The sequence below is a fragment of the Armigeres subalbatus genome, chromosome 1 (genome assembly GCF_024139115.2).
Source record: "Armigeres subalbatus isolate Guangzhou_Male chromosome 1, GZ_Asu_2, whole genome shotgun sequence".
Lineage (NCBI taxonomy): Eukaryota > Metazoa > Arthropoda > Insecta > Diptera > Culicidae > Armigeres > Armigeres subalbatus.
Window position 1 is genome coordinate 12,836,332 of NC_085139.1, and position 10,783 is coordinate 12,847,114.

A 10,783-nucleotide genomic window follows, 5' to 3' on the forward strand; every position below is an offset into this window, starting at 1 on the left:
ACCAAGATTTGAAAGGAGGAGGTTTTGCCGCTGGAGTGGATGAAAGCTGTGTATTCCATCTACGAAAAGGGCGATAAGCTGGATTGTCTAACTACCGTGCAATCACATTGCTGAACGCGGCGTACTACAAGGTACTCTCCCAAACGAGACCAGGTGTTCACCGCACGTCAGGTATTGCAGAAATGCCGTAAATACAACGTGCCCACACATAGTCTATGCATCGACTTCAAAGCCGCATATGATACATATGATCGGGATCCGTGTTATCGTTTCTATCCACATGGCAACTAATACACGAACACGGATTTGCGGATAAACTGACACGGTTGATCAAAGCGACGATGGATCGGGTGATGTGCCTAGTTCGAATTTCATGGGCATTCATGAGTCCCTTCGAAACGCGCAGAGTTTTACAGCAAGGTGATGGTTATTCGTGCCTGCTATTCAACATCGCTTTGGAGAGAGTAATACGAAGGGCAGAGATTGACACGAGTTGTAAGATTTTCACGAAGTCCGTTCGGGTATTTGGTTTCGCCAACGACATAGATATTATAGCACGTAACTCTGATAAGATGGAGGAAGCCTACATCAGACTGGAGAGCAAAGTTAACCAGTTTGGATCGGTGGGGACGAAATCGAGGTGGTTGAAGAATTCGTGTACTTGGGCTAACTGGTGACCGCCGATAACGATACCAGCAGAGAAATCCAGAGACGCATCATGGCAGGAAATCGTACGTTCTTTGAACACAAAACGCTTGTTAGACCGGTAGTTTTCTACGGACACGAAACCAGGACGATGCTCGTGGAGGACCAACACGCAATGGGACTTTTCAAAAGGAAGTGCTGCAGTGGGGTGCAGACGGCAGACGGTATGTGGAGGAGGCGAATGAACCACGAGTTGCATCAGCTGTTGGGAGACCCATCCATCGTTCACACCACAAAAATCAGAAGACTGCGGTGGGCTGGGCACGTAGCCAGAATGTCGGACAGTAACGTGGTGAAAATTGTTCTCGACAACGATCCGACGGGAAAAAGAAGGCGAGGTGCACAGCGGCAGCGGCAGGTGGAGGACGATTTGCGGACCCTCCGCAGACTGCGTGGTTGGCGACGTGCAGCCATGGACCTAGCTGAATGGAGAAGACTTCTGTGTACTGCATAGGCCACTCCGGCCTCAGTCTTACATATTACATATTTTATCTGCACTATTTAATCTCAAATGTATTAGTCTACGACAGTTGACGAAATCAATAAAAATCAAAAATCATTATCATTGTGTTATACATTTTTTGGACTATTGTTTGTCTTGCACACTTAGTTTTCATTAGCAAATCTATAACCATAGAGACCGGGAGAGTAAAAATCTGTCGAAATGGCAACGTGTGAAAATGCATGATATTGTGAAAATAATACAGGCATCACTTGAACTTTTTGCTTGATTCTTATGGATGCAATATGTAAACAAGTCGAATTTGAGCCGCTTTTGACAGTTCGATTGGAAACAACATGGCGTCTTCGCCGATCTTTTATTCTATAGTATTTCTAGTTTTCATTTCTGCAGCTCGGCAAAACCCCGCTCAGTCGTATGGCGAGCAAAATATAAACTGATATCCCGGCAAAAAAAGACGTTTGTTAGCTGATTTTCGGCAAATTATTTGCTGATTTTCAGCAGTTTTGACAGAAACCTCGTCAAAAAACATGTTTACTGGGACTCGGATGTGCAAATCTCGGTAAAATTTGAACAAATTGTTGAGATCCCGGTAAAAAAATAAATCATGAGATTTCAAAGTAGCAAATCACGATTGTGTTATTGTATCGGTTTGATAGGTTTTAATTCCCCATGGTCGGTGATATCACATTCTTCCGATAGCTGATGTCATTTACCATACTTCTGCCAAAACCTTCGAAATGCCCTCAAAACATACTCTTCGTGATCCAATTTCTCACGATCGCATGGTTCATAAAATTTAACCAGACACTCGGTACCTTAACTTCACAGCCGGAAATCGCCCGACCAAATCATCAACCGATCGACAAGGCCAGAAATTTATGATCCAACTGTCGCGATAATGATGCGCCGCGCCATGTGTTCGTGTCTGAAATTCCTTCCCTGTGCTCCGCTGCCGGCCGTTTACTACACTGGAAGGAATGTCCTCCCTCGGTTCGTCCCAATTCGGTAGCCAAAGAAAAACACGCAGCGAACTGCAAGTGGGAAACAATTCCGATGCAAATTACGGCCGAAAATGACTTCTCGACAGAGGCCGTTGCCGTTGCGTCGGTGACGACGACATTGTTGTCGAATTGTTGCGTTTCGATCATGATCCCAGTTGGCCGTTCTGTTTTTTCCATTCAGAGTTCTTCCGAGAGGGTCACGCTGCCAGAATATTAAACAAGCTGCGATCGGTTGCAACAACGGGCGATTGATCGCCCTGTAGGGTTCCCATGGGTGGTTACTCAGAAGAGCTTTATGGCTTATTTATTTCGATATTATATCGTCGTTTTGACTACAGAGGCAACGATTTTCGTCTCCACTTTTCAATTTGAGCGTTTCAACAGAGTGATTCGTTGCAGACTGAGATTCCTTGAATATGAAATCGAAGCGCAACAAGCTTGAAGAATAAAAGAAGAATCAAAATTAACACTTACGAAGCGACACGTTTTAAAATAAAACTTGTCTCTTTATTGGCCAATAATAACAAAATAAAAACACGAAGGAGCTGGCCCATTGAACTGGCACGACAAGAGTCAGCGACTTGATTGACAGTACGCATTACAACCAGGACTTCCCCCGAAAAAAATAACAACGTCAATAGCGCAAACCACACACCGAAGGAGCAGAATAACATCGCCGGGCATTAATTACCGATTTATTTACGAGTAGCAATAAAGTTCCTTGTCCAGGGGCGACTCAGCGCGTTCTGGAACTCGAGGAAATCGATATTTAATGGTAATTTAATAGATTTTTTCTGTGTTGTGTCGCACCAGCAAATCGGTGAGAAAGTGTATTTTGTTTGACGCACTGGCATTCAGTCAACCCATCCCCGAGCACCAACCGTTGGCACTGGGACAGCCCAAATGACGAGCCACGGTGATTCATGGCTCACGGTGCAATCGATCGCTATAATTGGGTTTATTCGGAATTAAGTAGAACCTAAATTGTCAAATTGTGATCATCAATTTTTCCTCAGTTGGGGCTAATAGTTTTTGATAAATACACATTAAAGCGCTACGTAGCTTGCGGAAGGACTGAAACGGCCTCAAACCTTAGCACCTGTGTGATATTTGCCGGTTTAGAAGATCTGCCACCTTGCTCTAATGAACCGGCAGATGTGGCAGTGCATTGCACTTGGCAGTATGATTCAAGTGCCGTCGATTTTTCGAGCATGTGCGCAAATTAACGCTCGTTAATGAATGCCAAAGATCATCGCCAAATTGTCTACATTAGACTTCTCCGCGACATCAACACAAAACTATTTTTTCCCACCAACATTGATTGTCATCAGGCCCCGAAATTAATATTTTTCTAGAGGCAATTATTACTCCCATAATTATTATTATTTATTTCTAATTAACTAAAAAAATTGCTCAAATGACTAACGATCACCGACACCGTTCAAGATTACGTCGCGTCGGTGCGGATGTCTAGTTCGCACTTACTCATCTGCGTGACCACTTCAAACAAAAAGCGCAAATTTAAATATAATAAAACTATTATTGCTTACTCGATCATGGGTGGTTTACCGCAAAAGAAGCCTATTATGTTACTCCGATCTACCTTCGTTTCAAGTAGGTTTGTTTGGTTTCAACAAACAGTTCCGACACTTCACCGCATCCAAAACCTTGACTAATCAATACTTTCTAGCTTGACCCTAAATGGCGCAGTAGTCGATGAAGAACTGCTTCTCCCGGGTGGTCAGCCAACACCCGAACCGTTTTGCCAGCCGAACGCCTTATGGACAATGTTTCCTTTTTATTATCTGCACGCTGCACAACATGCCGAGCTGCGGGTTTCACATTTCAAGGATAAAATCTCAAGCATCGCCATCGTTTAGTTGCTTTTCAACGAGACCGCCCTGCTTCTGTTATTCTCCCTTCCCCCCAATTGTCGCTAGGCGGCGCAGTAAGCCTCGATCGACCTGAGTCATGCGCTAGCGCTGCTGCAGACCCCGACCGCGTGTCGCGGAGCGCCGCGATTGTGTTAGGCTTAATTTCCAATTCCGAACCATTTTTCATTCAATCTTATCTCGGGCTAGTTTACGACAAGAATTATGTTACTACATTCTCATGCACGCGGTACTGGACCGAGGACCAACCAGACTGCCAGTCGCTTGCCCAAGCAAACCACATACGTGCTCGTTTCGTAAACAGCAGCGAACTCCGCGACAGGTTGGGCACACATTCCACCTGCGATCACTAGGATCGATTGTGCCATGGGACTGAAATTTATACCACCCGATTAGAGCTCTCACGATCGCAGTTGGCGCTGACACCTCACGGCAACAGGTGCCGCCATTTTACACAATCATGAGCGTAACTCCTCTGATTGCGATACTTAAAATATTCCAAATCAACTTAATTTCCGTCTCTCGAGCTTCGGGATTGACCTAATTGAGTGACTATCCACCCGTTTATGGACTCCGGAGACCAGGACTACACACCGTCATGAATCAACCATCAATCATGGCCAATTCTGGCCGGATACCGCACCGGGAGTGCCCTCTCTGAGCGAATCGCACAAAAGCTCCCATTCTCCACCGCGAACAAAAAAGTTCATCTAATTTGAATTCAATCGAATTCCAATCCAAAATCAAGAGCCCATTCGAAAAACTGATTGCCTGTGATCGATGTGATGGATGCTGCAACTGCGCACTCTTTCGCCAAAGACGGTATAAGGTGCAGACTCTTCACCATCGCCGTCGTGGTAATATGATTTGAATTGAATTCTTTGCGTACGCGCGCCATTGCATTGCTTCGGCGAAATGTGCAGTACAGGATGATGGTGTGCACAGTGACCTCATGACGGATTTTCTCTCTTTTCAGAGTGAAAATATTCAAAATCATTGAAAAAGATTATTTTTGTGCCAAACCAACAAAAAGAAAACCGTTGCTGTACGTAAAGTTTAGTTAAAGCAGTAAATTTCGGGTGCTTCCTGGAATGAACGTCCGTTACAAGTACCAATTGAAAATGTCAACCACCGCTCAATATTTTATTTTGAGGTAATGGAATCAGTGTAATGTCCAAAATGAACTTCTCCAAATCTAGATATCGAATACTCTCGTTGAACGCGTGTAATTTTTTTTTCCAAGATCAAACTTCCGTGGATTCATTGAGCAGCTCCTATTTTAAAAGCCTGTTGATGCTCGGTATAAAGGACGATGGTCGGCGAAATGGCAAATTTCTGCTGGAAAGCTGAAAAACGTCACCGCTTAAAAGGTTCTTGTTTGAAATCTACACAAGCATGAAATTCGTTTGATGTATTTAAAGGAATCAGTTCTTAAGGAATCGTCGGTTTAGTACGTAACAATGTCACTAATATTGAGACCGGTTGGAGTTCGTAACAGAAACCACACTCAGTGATAAACTCTAGTCATAAGAAAAATCACTTTGATAAAGTAATAAAAAAATTAACACACTTTATGATTTTTTTATGTAATGGGAGAAGGAGACATCTCACTACCCACTTCGCAATACTCAGTTTTCACAGTGAGAAGCGAGAAGTAGTGGGAAGTGACAAGTGAGAGGTCCCACTACTTACTTCTCACTGCGAACTTGGCCTCACTACTCACTTGGTCCTCCTCACTTTTTTCAGTGAGAAGTGAGAAATAAGGAGTGAGAAGTGAGACGTCTCACTACTCAGAGGAGTTGGACGTCATAATACTCATTTCGCACTACTCACCTTTCACAGTGAGAAGTTGAACGGCTATGTTCTTACTTCCCATCCCTTATTTCGTACTCATCACTTCTCACTGCGAGAGACAACTCTCTTCTCACTCATCACTTCTAACTTCTTAACTATCACTTTCCACAGTGAGAAGTGAGATGTGTCACGTCAAATGACAAATTTGGCCGAACAACCTATTCGGTCAAATGACCTTTTCGGGCAAATGGTCTAATCGACCAAATGACTTATTCGGCCAAATTACCTAAATGTCCTACTCGGCCAAATATCCTTTTCGGCCAAATGTCCTATTCAGCTAAATGGTCATATTCGGCTAAATCGGTCAAGTTGGAAGCTTTCACTCCATTCGACGGACAAGGCTGCTATCTTCCTTTTTTCAGATCCCTGCAAAAGTGTGATGTAAATGTGTATGTATGGCTTCGTAATAATTTGCTATCCGGCCAAAAAAGCCAGAAAAGAGAGAGAGAGCGAGAGAGAGAGAGAGAGAGAGAGAGAGAGAGAGAGAGAGACCAACATAAACAAACTCCAGCTGGTTTTGGAGAATGAAAACATGAGCCGTTTCTAGAACCAAATTGGAAAATATCCTGAGAAAATTTCTGTACAATGATTCCACATAAGCTTTGAAAAGGATTTGAGTAATACCCGTGGTGCTGGTGTAAATAAGACAATTAAGACAAATAAGACAAATAAGACAAATCTAGACCAACATTTGAGAAGGCCGTAACAGCCAAAAAGTATTCCAGACGACCACGTATCTGAAGACGATCACGTATCTTTGCGGATACGTATTTCGACCGCAACTTTGTGGTCGTCTTTAGTGTCTCATTCTCGACTCGACGAGCACACAGTTGCGGACGAATTACGTATCTGCAAAGATAACAAAACGTAGTGGAATTAAATGGAGAGTACTAAACCCGTCTTAGACGGTTGAATACATTCCACTAAAAAAAGCTTAAAATATTTTTTTAGTCAAAATTCATTCCTTCTGATTCTTCATCCACATATATAGCTATTGTGTAGACAAAGAATCAGAAAGAATAAATTTTGGCTGTTACGCCCTTTTCAAATGTTAGTTCAGAAATAAGACAAATAAAATATGTAAATCCCAGAGAAACTTCCGAAGGAATTCCTGGAGGAATTTCCGGAGGAATTCCTGGAGGAACTTCCGGAGGAATTCCTGGAGGAACATCCGGAGGAATTCCTGGAGGAACTTCCGGAGGAACTCCTGGAGGAACTTCCGGAGGAATTCCTGGAGGAACTTCCGGAGGAATTCCTGGAGGAACTTCCGAACGAACTTCCCGAAGAATTCCTGGAGGAACTTCCCGAGGGATTCCTGGAGGAACTTCCCGAGGAATTCCTGGAGGAATTTCCCGAGGAATTCCTGGAGGAACTTCCGGATGAATGCCTGGAGGAAATTCCCGAGGAATCTCTGGAGGAACTTCCCGTGGAATTCCTGGAGGAACTTTCGGAGGAATTTCTGGAGGAACTTCCGGAGGAATTCCTGGAGGAACTTCCTGAAGGAACTTCCGGAGAAACTTCCGGAGGAATTCCTGTAGGAACTTCGGAGGAATTCTTGGTTGAACTTCCGCAGGAATTCCTAGCGGAACTTCCGAAGGAATTCCTGGAGGAACTTCGGAGGAAATCCTGGAGGAACTGCCGGAGGAATGCCGGGAGGGACGTTCGGAGGGAGTCCTAGAGGAACTGCCGGAGGAATTCCTGGAGGAACTTCCGGAGGAATGCCTGGAGGAACTTCCGGAGGCATTACTGGATGAACTTCCAGAGGAATTCCTGAAGAAACTCCTGGAGGAACTTCTGGATGAACTTCCGGAGGAATTCCTGGAGGAACTTCTGGAGGAACTTCCGGAGGAATTCCTGGAGGAACTTCCGGAGGAATTCCTTTAGGAACTTCGGAGGAATTCCTGGAGGAACTTTCGGAGGAATTCCTGGAGCAACTTCGAGGAATTCCTGGAGCAACTTCGAGGAATTCCTAGAGGAACTTCCCTAGGAATTCCTGGAGGAACTTCCGGAGGAACTTCCGAGAAATCCTGGAGGAACTTCCGAAGGTACTCCTGGAGGAACTTCCGCAGGAATTCTTGGAAGAACTTCTGGATTAATTCCTGGAGAAACTTTCGGATGCTTTCCTGGAGGAAATTCCGGATGAATTCCTGGAGAAACTTCCGGATGAATTTTTGGAGGAACTTCCGGATGGATTCCTGACGGAACTTCCGGATGAATTCCTGGAGGAATTTCCAGAAGAATTCCTGGAGAAACTGCCTGAATAATTCCCGGAGGAATTCCTGGAAGAACTTCCTGAGGAATTCCTGGAGGAACTTCCGCAGGAATTCCTGGAGGAACTTCCGGAGGACTTCCTGGATGAACTTCTGAAGGACTTCCTGAAGGAACTTCCGGAGGAATTTCTGGAGGAACTTCCGGAGGAATTCCTGCAGGAGCATCCGGAGGAATTCCTGGAGGAACTTCCGGAGGAATTCCTGGAGGAACTTCCGGAGGAATTCCTGGAGGAACTTCCGGAGGAATTCCTGGAGGACCTTCCGGGGGAATTCCGGGAGGAACTTCCGGGGGAATTCCTGGAGGAACTTCCGGAGGAATTCCTGGAGGACCTTCCGGAGGAATTCCTGGAGGAACTTCCGGAGGAATTCCTGGAGGAACTTCCGGAGGAATTCCTGGAGGAACTTCGGAGGAATTCCTGGAGGAACTTCCGGAGGAATTCCTGGAGGAACTTCCGGAGGAATTCCTGGAGGAACTTCCGGAGGAATTCCTGGAGGAACTTCGGAGGAATTCCTGGAGGAACTTCCGGAGGAATCCCTGGAGGAACTTCCGGAGGAATTCCTGGAAGAACTTACGGAGGAATTTCTGGAAGAACATCTGAGGAATTCCTGGAGGAACTTCCGGAGGAATTCCTGGAGGAACTTCCGGAGGAATTCCTGGAGGACCTTCCGGAGGAATTCCTGGAGGAACTTCTGGAGGAATTCCTGTAGGAACTTCCGGAGGAATTCCTGGAGGAACTTCCGGAGGAATTCCTGGAGGAACTTCCGGAGGAATTCCTGGAGGAACTTCCGGAGGTATTACTGGAGGAACTTCCGGAGGAATTCCTGGAGGAACATCCGGAGGAATTCCTGGAGGAACATCCGGAGGAATTCCTGGAGGAACATCCGGAGGAATTCCTGGAGGAACTTCCGGAGGAATTCCTGGAGGAACTTCCGGAGGAATTCCTGGTGGAACTTCCGGAGGAATTCCTGGTGGAACTTCCGGAGGAATTCCTGGTGGAACTTCCGGAGGAATTCCTGGTGGAACTTCCGGAGGAATTCCTGGTGGAACTTCCGGAGGAATTCCTGGTGGAACTTCCTGGTGGAACTTCCGGAGGAATTCCTGGTGGAACTTCCGGAGGAATTCCTGGTGGAACTTCCGGAGGAATTCCCGTTGGAACTTTTGGAGGAATTCCTAGAGGAACTTCCAAAGGAATTCCCGGTGGAACTTCCGGAGGAATTTCCGGTGGAACTTTTGGAGGAATTCCTGGTGGAACTTCCGGAGGAATTCCTGGTGGAACTTCCGGAGGAATTCCTGGTGGAACTTCCGGAGGAATTCCTGGTGGAACTTCCGGAGGAATTCCCGGTGGAACTTCCGGAGGAATTCCTGGTGGAACTTCCGGAGGAATTCCCGTTGGAACATCCAGAGGAATTCCTGGTGGAACTTCCGTAGGAATTCCCGGTGGAGAAATTCTCGGTGGAACTTCGGGAAGAATTCCTGGTGGAACTTCGAGAAGAATTCCTGGTGGAACTTCCGTAGGAATTCCCGGTGGAACTTCTGGAGAAATTCTCGGTGGAACTTCCGGAGGAATTCACGGTGGAACTTCCGGAGGAATTCCCGGTGGAACTTCCGGAGGAATTCCTGGTGGAACTTCCGGAGGAATTCCTGGTGGAACTTCCGGAGGAATTCCTGGTGGAACTTCCGGAGGAATTCCTGGTGGAACTTCCGGAGGAATTCCTCGTGGAACTTCTCCAGGAGGAACTCCTTGTAGAACTTTCGGAGGAATTCCTAGTGGAACTTCCAGAGGAATTCCTGGTGGAACTTCTGGAGGAATTCCTGGTGGAACTTCCGGAGGAATTCCTGGTGGAACTTCCGGAGGAATTCCTGGTGGAACTTCCGGAGGAATTCCTGGTGGAACTTCCGGAGGAATTCCTAATGGAACTTCCGGAGGAATTCCTAATGGAACTTCCGGAGGAATTCCTAATGGAACTTCCGGAGGAATTCCTAATGGAACTTCCGGAGGAATCCCTGGTGGAACTTCTGGCGGAATTCCTAGGAGAACTTCCGGAGGAATACCTGGCGGAACTTCCGGGGGAATTCCTGGTGGAACTTCCGGAGGAATTCCTGGCGGAACTTCCGGAGGAACTCCTGGACGAACTTCCGGAGGAACTCCTGGACGAACTTCCGGAGGAATTCCTGGAGGAACTTCCGGAGGGATTCGTGGAGGAACTTCCGGAGGAACTTCCGGAGGAATTCCTGGAGGAACTTCCGGAGGAATTCCTGGAGGAACTTCCGGAGGAATTCCTGGAGGAACTTCCGGAGGAATTCCTGGAGGAACTTCAGGAGGAATTCCTGGAGGAACTTCCGGAGGAATTCCTGGAGGAACTTCCGGAGGAATTCCTGGAGGAACTTCCGGAGGAATTCCTGGAGGAACTTCCGGAGGAATTCCTGGAGGAACTTCCGGAGGAATTCCTGGAGGAACTTCCGGAGGAATTCCTGGAGGAACTTCCGGAGGAATTCCTGGAGGAATTTCCGCAGGAATTCCTGGAGGAACTTCCGGAGGAATTCCTGGAGGAACTTCCGGAGGAATTCCTGGAGGAACTTCCGGAGGAATTCCTGGA

At 46.4% G+C, this 10,783-nt stretch overlaps 1 long non-coding RNA gene across 1 annotated transcript; it reads left to right on the forward strand.

The window, feature by feature from the left end:
- Nucleotides 1-4,562: 4,562 nt before the first annotated feature.
- On the forward strand, nt 4,563-5,471 carry LOC134208108 (uncharacterized). Its single transcript, XR_009978499.1, has 3 exons — nt 4,563-4,918; nt 5,038-5,214; nt 5,305-5,471. It is a non-coding gene; the product is annotated as an uncharacterized LOC134208108 (long non-coding RNA).
- Nucleotides 5,472-10,783: the final 5,312 nt, after the last annotated feature.